The sequence below is a fragment of the Thalassophryne amazonica genome, chromosome 1 (assembly GCF_902500255.1).
Source record: "Thalassophryne amazonica chromosome 1, fThaAma1.1, whole genome shotgun sequence".
NCBI lineage: Eukaryota > Metazoa > Chordata > Actinopteri > Batrachoidiformes > Batrachoididae > Thalassophryne > Thalassophryne amazonica.
Window position 1 is genome coordinate 79,751,186 of NC_047103.1, and position 11,054 is coordinate 79,762,239.

At 39.5% G+C, this 11,054-nt stretch overlaps 1 protein-coding gene across 3 annotated transcripts in view; it reads left to right on the forward strand.

Moving 5' to 3' along the window:
* The window catches only part of LOC117512002 (partitioning defective 3 homolog), a 1,323,734-nt gene that overhangs the window by 709,745 nt on the left and 602,935 nt on the right, over nucleotides 1-11,054 (forward strand). The window lies entirely within an intron of this gene.

Here is an 11,054-nt window from a genome sequence, read left to right on the forward strand (position 1 = left end):
TTACCCCATCCCCGTAGAGACGGTGCCTGCTCCCAGACCACCAATAACCAGCAAAAATCTATTTAAGCATAAAAATTCAAAAAGAAAAAATAATATAGCACCTTCAACTGCACCACAGACTAAAACAGTTAAATGTGGTCTATTAAACATTAGGTCTCTCTCTTCTAAGTCCCTGTTGGTAAATGATATAATAATTGATCAACGTATTGATTTATTCTGCCTAACAGAAACCTGGTTACAGCAGGATGAATATGTTAGTTTAAATGAGTCAACACCCCCGAGTCACACTAACTGTCAGAATGCTCGTAGCACGGGCCGGGGCGGAGGATTAGCAGCAATCTTCCATTCCAGCCTATTAATTAATCAAAAACCTAGACAGAGCTTTAATTCATTTGAAAGCTTGTCTCTTAGTCTTGTCCATCCAAATTGGAAGTCCCAAAAACCAGTTTTATTTGTTATTATCTATCGTCCACCTGGTCGTTACTGTGAGTTTCTCTGTGAATTTTCAGACCTTTTGTCTGACTTAGTGCTTAGCTCAGATAAGATAATTATAGTGGGCGATTTTAACATCCACACAGATGCTGAGAATGACAGCCTCAACACTGCATTTAATCTATTATTAGACTCTATCGGCTTTGCTCAAAAAGTAAATGAGTCCACCCACCACTTTAATCATATTTTAGATCTTGTTCTGACTTATGGTATGGAAATAGAAGACTTAACAGTATTCCCTGAAAACTCCCTTCTGTCTGATCATTTTTTAATAACATTTACATTTACCCTGTTGGACTACCCTGCAGTGGGGAATAAGTTTCATTACACTAGAAGTCTTTCAGAAAGCGCTGTAACTAGGTTTAAGGATATGATTCCTTCTTTATGTTCTCTAATGTCATATACCAACACAGAGCAGAGTAGCTACCTAAACTCTGTAAGGGAGTTAGAGTATCTCGTCAATAGTTTTACATCCTCATTGAAGACAACTTTGGATGCTGTAGCTCCTCTGAAAAAGAGAGCTTTAAATCAGAAGTGTCTGACTCCGTGGTATAACTCACAAACTCGTAGCTTAAAGCAGGTAACCCGTAAGTTGGAGAGGAAATGGCGTCTCACTAATTTAGAAGATCTTCACTTAGCCTGGAAAAAGAGTTTGTTGCTCTATAAAAAAGCCCTCCGTAAAGCTAGGACATCTTTCTACTCATCACTAATTGAAGAAAATAAGAACAACACCAGGTTTCTTTTCAGCACTGTAGCCAGGCTGACAAAGAGTCAGAGCTCTATTGAGCTGAGTATTCCATTAACTTTAACTAGTAATGACTTCATGACTTTCTTTGCTAACAAAATTTTGACTATTAGAGAAAAAATTACTCATAACCATCCCAAAGATGTATCGTTATCTTTGGCTGCTTTCAGTGATGCCGGTATTTGGTTAGACTCTTTCTCTCCGATTGTTCTGTCTGAGTTATTTTCATTAGTTACTTCATCCAAACCATCAACATGTTTATTAGACCCCATTCCTGCCAGGCTGCTCAAGGAAGTCCTACCATTATTTAATGCTTCAATCTTAAATATGATCAATCTATCTTTGTTAGTTGGCTATGTACCACAGGCCTTTAAGGTGGCAGTAATTAAACCATTACTTAAAAAGCCATCACTTGACCCAGCTATCTTAGCTAATTATAGGCCAATCTCCAACCTTCCTTTTCTCTCAAAGATTCTTGAGAGGGTAGTTGTAAAACAGCTAACTGATCACCTGCAGAGGAATGGTCTATTTGAAGAGTTTCAGTCAGGTTTTAGAATTCATCATAGTACAGAAACAGCATTAGTGAAGGTTACAAATGATCTTCTTATGGCTTCGGACAGTGGACTTATCTCTGTGCTTGTTCTGTTGGACCTCAGTGCTGCTTTTGATACTGTTGGCCATAAAATTTTATTACAGAGATTAGAGCATGTCATAGGTATTAAGGGCACTGCGCTGCGGTGGTTTGAATCATATTTGTCTAATAGATTACAGTTTGTTCATGTAAATGGGGAATCTTCTTCACAGACTGAAGTTAATTATGGAGTTCCACAAGGTTCTGTGCTAGGACCAATTTTGTTCACTTTGTACATGCTTCCCTTGGGCAGTATTATTAGACGGTATTGCTTAAATTTTCATTGTTACGCAGATGATACCCAGCTTTATCTATCCATGAAGCCAGAGGATACACACCAATTAGCTAAACTGCAGGATTGTCTTACAGACATAAAGACATGGATGACCTCTAATTTCCTGCTTTTAAACTCAGATAAAACTGAAGTTATTGTACTTGGCCCCACAAATCTTAGAAGCATGGTGTCTAACCAGATCGTTACTCTGCATGGCATTTCCCTGATCTCTAGTAATACTGTGAGAAATCTTGGAGTCATTTTTGATCAGGATATGTCATTCAAAGCGCATATTAAACAAATATGTAGGACTGCCTTTTTGCATTTACGCAATATCTCTAAAATCAGAAAGGTCTTGTCTCAGAGTGATGCTGAAAAACTAATTCATGCATTTATTTCCTCTAGGCTGGACTATTGTAATTCATTATTATCAGGTTGTCCTAAAAGTTCCCTAAAAAGCCTTCAGTTGGTTCAGAATGCTGCAGCTAGAGTACTGACGGGGACTAGCAGGAGAGAGCATATCTCTCCCGTGTTGGCCTCTCTTCATTGGCTTCCTGTTAATTCTAGAATAGAATTTAAAATTCTTCTTCTTACTTATAAGGTTTTGAATAATCAGGTCCCATCTTATCTTAGGGACCTCGTAGTACCATATTACCCCATTAGAGTGCTTCGCTCTCAGACTGCGGGCTTACTTGTGGTTCCTAGGGTTTGTAAGAGTAGAATGGGAGGCAGAGCCTTCAGCTTTCAGGCTCCTCTCCTGTGGAACCAGCTCCCAATTCAGATCAGGGAGACAGATACCCTCTCTACTTTTAAGATTAGGCTTAAAACTTTCCTTTTCGCTAAGGCTTATAGTTAGGGCTGGATCGGGTGACCCTGGACCATCCCTTGGTTATGTTGCTTTAGACGTAGACTGTGGGGGGGTTCCCATGATGCACTGTTTCTTTCTCTTTTTGCTCCGTATGCATCACTCTGCATTTAATCATTAGTGATCGATCTCTGCCCCCCTTCTCGGCATGTCTTTTTCCTGGTTCTTTCCCTCAGCCCCAATCAGTCTCAGCAGAAGACTGCCCCTCCCTGAGCCTGGTTCTGCTGGAGGTTTCTTCCTGTTAAAAGGGAGTTTTTCCTTCCCACTGTGGCCGGGTGCTTGCTCATAGGGGGTCGTTTTGACCGTTGGGGTTTTTCATGATTATTGTATGGCCTTGCCTTACAGTGTGGAGCGCCTTGGGGCAACTGTTTGTTGTGATTTGGCGCTATATAAGAAAAAAGTTGATTGATTGATTGATTGATTGTTCAAGATTGATAAAGATGTATCAAGAAGTTACTATACTTCAAAAGGCACCCTGATTTGCCCATAAGTTAACTGGAATGCAAATTCTTGGGGCAAATAATTATTTCTTAAATGTAACTGCTTAGTCATCTTTTGATTTTAATATAGTTTCCAACATGTCCTTCAGGGGTCACTGTGGTTCCATCACTATTGATTATGGCCATGTCTGTCTAGTGTCTGATGACTCAGGTTGACAGGAGGGAGGGAAATTTTTCATTTATTGAGATGTTATCAACAGAAAGTATCATGTTCTGGGTTTGGAAGCTCTCCAATTTAGATTCATTAAACCGCTTAAGCCCCGGTCACATGGCACTAATGAAGGACACCGAAGCAAAAATGAAACAAGAAATCTGGACTTACGTTCACTTTTGGAGACATGGTTTAACCGTCGTCCAGCTTTGTTCCTGTAGCTGACGCTTCGTTAGAATTTTTAAACTGTTGAAAAATATGAACGATTCCTGGCAACAACCTCAATTTGTTGTATTCCGTTTTGCTTTCTGTCTTGACGGTTCCTCATTGTTTGCATAGTTCCTGTACCGTCAGTGTTCCATTTGATTGTCGTCGAACTTTGTCCAACCTCCCAAGTCTGACATGTTGCACAAACATTGACAACATAACGGATCAATAACTAAAGATCCAATGAGCTGAACGTGACTTGTCCATGTGTGGGATGAAAAGCAGAGTTTTCATACAGAAACAATAGCGGTAAGAATGTTTGATCAACTACTGTAACTAACTAACTATTTACACACATTGCGGCCAGAGACGGCTGCAACGTGCATGTGTGCACACACGTTGTTGTAGTGAAGACAAACCTGTCGTCAAGACAACTCACCTGCAGGTGGCTGTGGAGAGCACAGACTAGTCGTAGAAATGATCACAGCGTCAAGGTCGCCGTTCGCTTTATTTTTGTTTTGTTTGTTCCAGTTTTGTTTCAGTTTTTATGCGATTTGCAGTCACAGGCTTTTCGGTGATGGGAGACATGCCGGCTCATTCATCCACTTTTTCTCGACGATTTGTGGCTTTGTGACTTTTTTATTTCATTCAGCTATCTACATGTGCCATGTGACCGGGCCTTTAGTAACAGGGCTGAACAGGCGCTGACTGGAACAAGAATGCTGTTAGGAACAAGAGTCCTTGTTGATCCTTTATCCAAGATAGTGACTGTTGGAGTGTCTTGAGGTGTCATAAATTCAACCAGAAATGTTTGGGCTCTTTTCAGACACTTTGTGAAAAGGGTGTACAAAAGAGTGTCTTGGTGCCTGGCACCAAGCTGAGTGTTATACAGAGTTATCTATGTATATCATTAGCTTAACAAATTCCAGGCTTGGGATTGTCTGGGCAGTGCAGTGCTTTGTCTACACCCCTGTCACAAAAGAGCATGAATTGCACGAATGCCATATGATTTCACATTTCAATGAATGAGATTTGTGCAAGTCGTGCTGCATGCGAACTGCACTCAAATGCCTCGTACAGCATTCCTACAACAGTTGGCACATCCATTTGTGGCTCATGCTGGAAAACATATGAATCTGGGTGGAGTCAATCGTAATGCATTCATACTGCAGTATTAATGGACATCTGAACGTCATCATCAAGTTCAGTTAACTGAATTCCTACTCGTTACATAATGATTTAATGATATAATGTTTTTTAACAGAATGACAGCAATGTTTATAAGATGACATAACGAAGATATTTAGTCAAAACATGCATCCAAAGATGAACCACATTGAAAAGAACATCATCATCATGTTCAGTTAAATGAATTCCTACTCGTAATATAATTATATTTTTTTCAATGCGGTTCATCTTTGGATGCATGTTTTGACTAAATATCTTCATTATGCCATCTTATAAACATCGCTGTCATTCAGTTAAAAAACAAAACAAAAAATCCTAAAATTAAGCTTCAGACCAGAGGATCCTTGGTTCAAACCCCATTCTGACCGGAAAATCACTAAGGGCCCTTGGGCAAGGTCCTTAATCCCCAATTGTTCCCGATGTGTAGTGAACGCCTTCTATGGCAGCACCCAGACATCAGTGCATGAGTGTGTCTGTATGAATGGATGCATGTGAGGCATAATTGTAAAGCTCTTTGAGCGTCTGATGCAGATGGAAAAGCGCTATATAAATGCAGTCCATTTATCATCCGTGCAGTTGGACCTGCAGTCGTACTGCAGTCGACTTGCAGCACGAATTGCACAAATGCCAAGCGAAGTGACATTCGAGCTATTTTCGTGTAAGTCGTGCTGCAGTCCAGCTGCATTCGAAGTCCCCACACAGAATTTGTGTGGCACTCAGGAAAATATGCCAAATTGGCAGGCCAGCATGAATGTAGAGAGCAGGCACACTACTGTCGTGCTGCACAGTATGACTGCGGAATATTTGTACATTGGTTGTGCTGCTGTGTGACTGCTAGTCCGAATGCCATCAAAAGTGGGAGGCACGCGTGTCTGTGTGTGTGTGTGGGGGGGGGGGGGGGGGGATTCAACCCTTGTCTTTTATATTTTATTCTGTTTTTATTTTTTCCTGTGGGAAGGTTCATGTCCACATTGACTTTCACTCTGGGTGGTCCATCTCCTCAGTTGCTGCTGCACTCCTAATTGTGAGAATCATTCATGCTGACTCCGTATCACATTCTGGGTATTTGTACACGGCTGTACATTTGTCTGTCCCATATGACTGCAGCTAGAATTCTGTTTGTTATTCCAATTCGTATGATACATACAACATTCATGCTCTGGTGTGACGGGGCCCTAAAGAGGGAATGCAACCAACTTTGGTTCTTTAAAAATGTTTCAGACTTCCTCGATACACTCACTACAGTATGGAGTCACATTCACAAATGACAATTAAAACTTCACTGTGCAAAAAGAAGCCTCATGTTAACCTTGTCTAGAAGTGGTGTTGACGTATCTGGACTCAGAGGCATCTGGGTTGGACAGCACACAGTAGAAATGTGTAGTGTGGTCAGATGAATTAGTATTCCAGATCTATTTCTAAGACATCTTTTCCAGGGATATCCAAGCATTTTTCAACAGGACAATGCAAACTCTCATTCTGCACACATTTCAGAAGCATGACTGCGGAGATACTGGACTGGCCTGCCTGCAGTCCTGAGCTGTCCCCAAAACAGAATGTGTGGAGAATTTTGAAACAATAACTGCGACGACAACCCCGTACTGTTGCACACCTTAAGATCTGTGCACAGGAAGTGTGGAAAAAAATAACACCTGACACACTTAATTGCTTGGTATCCTCATGACCAAAATGTGTGTTGTGAGATGAAATGTCAACATTACAAAGCGGCAAATGTATAACAGTTTATTATTATTATTATTTTATTATTATTATTGTTATTGTTATTATTATTATTATTATTATTTTTTTTTTTTTTTTAAGGTGTAGCAGGCCTTGAAATGCACGAATGCATATATGTTAACAAATGGAATGAAAATGACCACACAACTATGAAATACTGTGTCTTGGGTTCATGCTGTCTTCAGTGAAATAGAGTTTAAAGTAATTTATTTATTTATTTATTTTGCATTTTCCATACTGCCCCAACTTGTTTCTGTTTTTGGGGTCATAATTATGTATCCATTACTTAAGCCAAAATTTTATTGAAAATTAGGTTCTCTATTCAGAAAGGATGTTTGAGTTTGCAGACTGACATTACTTTTCAGGATGTTTTTCAATAAGTGTGTGTGTAGCAGTGTTTTCACCTCTGATTTTTATTTGCAGTGGGTGCAGACCTCCGTTAGAATGTTACTGCTCCAGCTGATGACAAACCATTTTAAGTCACTGGAAGCCCCATCCTATACTATAAGTGAATTACTGTGCTGATATTGCTGCTGTTTCAACACAATTGCTGTTTGCTTGCACATGAACACACACTTGGTTATGTAATAAATGCACAGTATTATAAACACCACAAATACTAAAGCGCCCCATGTAAAACCTGGTGCAGCTGTGATAACACTGCCCATATTTGCCCTCACATCAGTTCTCTGTGTATTTTGCAGTGCGACGACACAGCCTGCGGAGAACAAATGAGCCTTTATCATAACATTGTGGACCACATAAGAGCAATTAAACAGTACATTAAAATCCCCTCTTTATGATCATATCACACTTGTCACTGATCCATTAGTAGCTATATCTGCCAGGCAATGAGAATCTTAATTGAACAATTAATTTTGGCCTCTGATTGATGTGACAGCCAAATTTATGGCTTCTGCGAATGCCAGGACAAGGCAGACAAATGCATGACACTGTTGCTGACAAGTATTGCAAACTAACGGCCTGTTTCATAAGTGCCAACCTTGGTGGCCTGCTTTAAAAACATTTCCACTGTGTTTTTACCAAGCTATCCAACATTGTGTCGTGCAACGGTAATTGAGTCATTCGGAACTGCTCCATTTTAACAGAAATAATCCTGTTTATACTAGTCCATGGAAGGGTTATGTACAATAGAAATCAAACTAATGTGTTTCGCAGAATGGATTGAGTGTCCAAACAAGCTCACTGTTGTTTTTCCTCTTTTAGGTCTTGGCCTTCAGGGTTTGTGCTGCTTTGCACAATTATTCACTGCAGATTGTATCTGGATTTATTTTGTTCTTCCCCTTTCTCGGCCATTCCTCTGGCAGTGTTGCACACTTGGTTTTTGTTGTGCAGCCTGCAGTGTAGCCAAGCTCCCATTCATGACTTCCTTGTATTAAAGTTGGCAGGCAAGAACATTCTTATGAAGTCGTATTGATTTCTTTGCTGCTGAGATCCATTTACCGAGTCGGTAGAGGGAGAAATGAATTGATACAAGGTAAACAGTACACAATGCTCTGTCTTTGGAGGAAGCTAAATGATAGGGGATCTGTTTGAGTGAGAGCCAAGTTTACTCTTCTTCATCAATGCATTAACCTCTCCTCATACAATTCAGCTTTATCATTCCTGCAGTGTTGGACAGTTTACACCATACAGAATAAATTAGAAGGTTAACACCAGGAAAAACAATACAAGAACAGATGATCTAATCTGTGACAGTCTCTGCATGTTCTTCTAATGATTTATACATATTTATGGCCACACCCGCTGTTAGTGTTAACCATAAAACTATTATCAGATGATGTGTTACACCCCACAAACATTCCTTAGTGTTCATCTATTTGCCTTTTGAAGAAAACAATAGTATCCCTGCATTTATCTATTTCTCGCTGGTTCCGAGTTAAACTCAAACTTTTGATGGTGTTAAAATAATAGCTCTTTAATTGTTTTACCTTTCCAACATTTACAGTGTAAATTTGACATACGGAAGTGTAATTTAAACACTATAGTGACTCTCTTTACACTGTTGCATCTTAAACTAGTGTGTTGCCCATGGGGATCCACAGACTCTAGATTGGGTAGTGTTTCTAAAATAGCTAGCTGACATTTTTCATGGGAGGTAACAAATTATGAAATATTTCTATAATGAGTTGGAATGGGGGCAGCACAGTGGCTTAGTGGTTAGCACTGTTGGCGTACAGCGAGAAGGCCCATGGGTTCAATTCCTGCCTGTGGCGTTTCTGTGTGGAGTTTGCATGTTCTCCCTGTGTTTGCGTGGGTTTCCTCCAGGTGCTCCAGTTTCCTCCCATGTCCAGAGATATGCGGGTTAGGCAGATTAGGAACTTTAAATTGTCCGTAGGTGTGCAAGTGGGTGTGAATGTATTTGTTTGTCTGTTTGTGGCCCTGTGACAGACTGGCGTCCTGTCCTGGGTGTACCCCACCTTGCGCTCTATCACTGCTGGGATAGCCTCCAGCTCCCCGCAACCCTTAATTGCGATTGAAGATAAGTGTGAGTGTGTGAGTCGGAATGGCGTGTGAGTCCAGAATGTTTATAGAACCTTAGACCTCAACAGTTTTTAGAATAAAAACTCAGCCCTTTTGTTTCTTGTTAAGTAATTTTTTTAATGTTAATTTACTGTCTTAATGTATTTATAAATTGTTTAGGTTCTTATCATATACACACAATTATTATTGTTATTATCATCTTCATTATTATTATTATTATTATTATTATTATTTGTTTATTTTATAATTGCTTCTATTTTTTTTCATTTGATTTTTAAATGGACCACAATGGAAATACGTGTTTTCACTTTCTTGTGTCACCCATGTATTTTTAACGTATTTACAATTGTATTATGTACTTACATTGAACTTACTCAATAAAATCATGCATATGCATAGTTACCTGTATCATATTGTAAATGGACACAAATGCGATGTCTACACATATGACTTGACCCAGATTTCCAAAGGCATCTTAGATAATAAATAAGAAAGACACCCATTGTATCACCCCATAATTCAACTTTTTCTCTCTCCAAATGTCAATTCTAGGGCTTAGGTTTGTAATAAACAGCTACAGCATCGCATGTATCCTGCACACTACAGGTGACCTTGAATCTCAGGGTCAATGTCAAACATGCAAATGGATTAAAAAATAAAACTTTTTGGGTATGTTTTTCCTTCTCAGCACCAAATTTCTCTTCTAAAGCCTAAATTTGTATTGAATATTTACATCAAATCATTCATCCCAGCTCCTTTGAGCAACTGCATTTGACCTTGGACATTAGGGTCAAGGTAACGCATAAAAATGAACGGAAAAGTGCTCTTTTCTGTATTAGTGGGCCTTTTCCCACTCATTTTTTTTTCCTGTCGCTCACCATGAAATACCATTGAAATGGACTCCATGCATCCGTCTGTGCTTATTTGTTTAATTTGTATACATGCCATGTCTGCATAATATGGAGTGGACCTCAGATGAGTATCAGCTTGCTTTATCATTTCTTATTCAACTCATGGACATGGATTAAATTTAAGGGTAATTGATCTACATACCTCATTATTTGACCAACCCACTCACATGAGTATCAGGCACCGTCCACTCGAAGACATATCTGCAAATGTTTACATAATATAGGTGTTTTGGACACACGGTACTGGAGCATGAAATTGCTACTTCTTGAAAATGGGTCCTTGGAGTGGATAAATCTGAAAGTACCAGATTTGCATTTTCATGTAGTCAAGCAATACAGGACTTTTCTGAAACAATGATGTCATAGCCCCACCTCTCTACACTCAGCTACTCATAATGAATAGTGTGTTGTTGTTAACAGGGTAATTTAATATACTTCTTTTTTTTTGTCATGGTAGAATGGTAATGGGATTTATTTTCATCTCTAGCGGAATACTGAGGGATGGCTGTGGTGAACGCTGATTGTAAATAAACAGAGTAAATAAGGGCCCCTTCACACATAGTACGAATAAGTACAAATCAGGGTGGAACAGCTCATATGAGCGAACCACGAAAACATTGAGCCGACGGGCAGGCATGAACAGTGCTGCTGTGATGGTTTTGTGCACGCTGGAACACAGTGCGATGTGGTTACACATCACACAGCTGCTGTGAAAACAAATAATAATTAAAAAAATACAGTTGTATGTAAATGTTTGGGCACCCCTGATGATTTCCATGATTTTCCTTTATAAATCATTGGTTGTTTGGATCAGCAATTTCAGTTAAATATATCATATAGCAGGC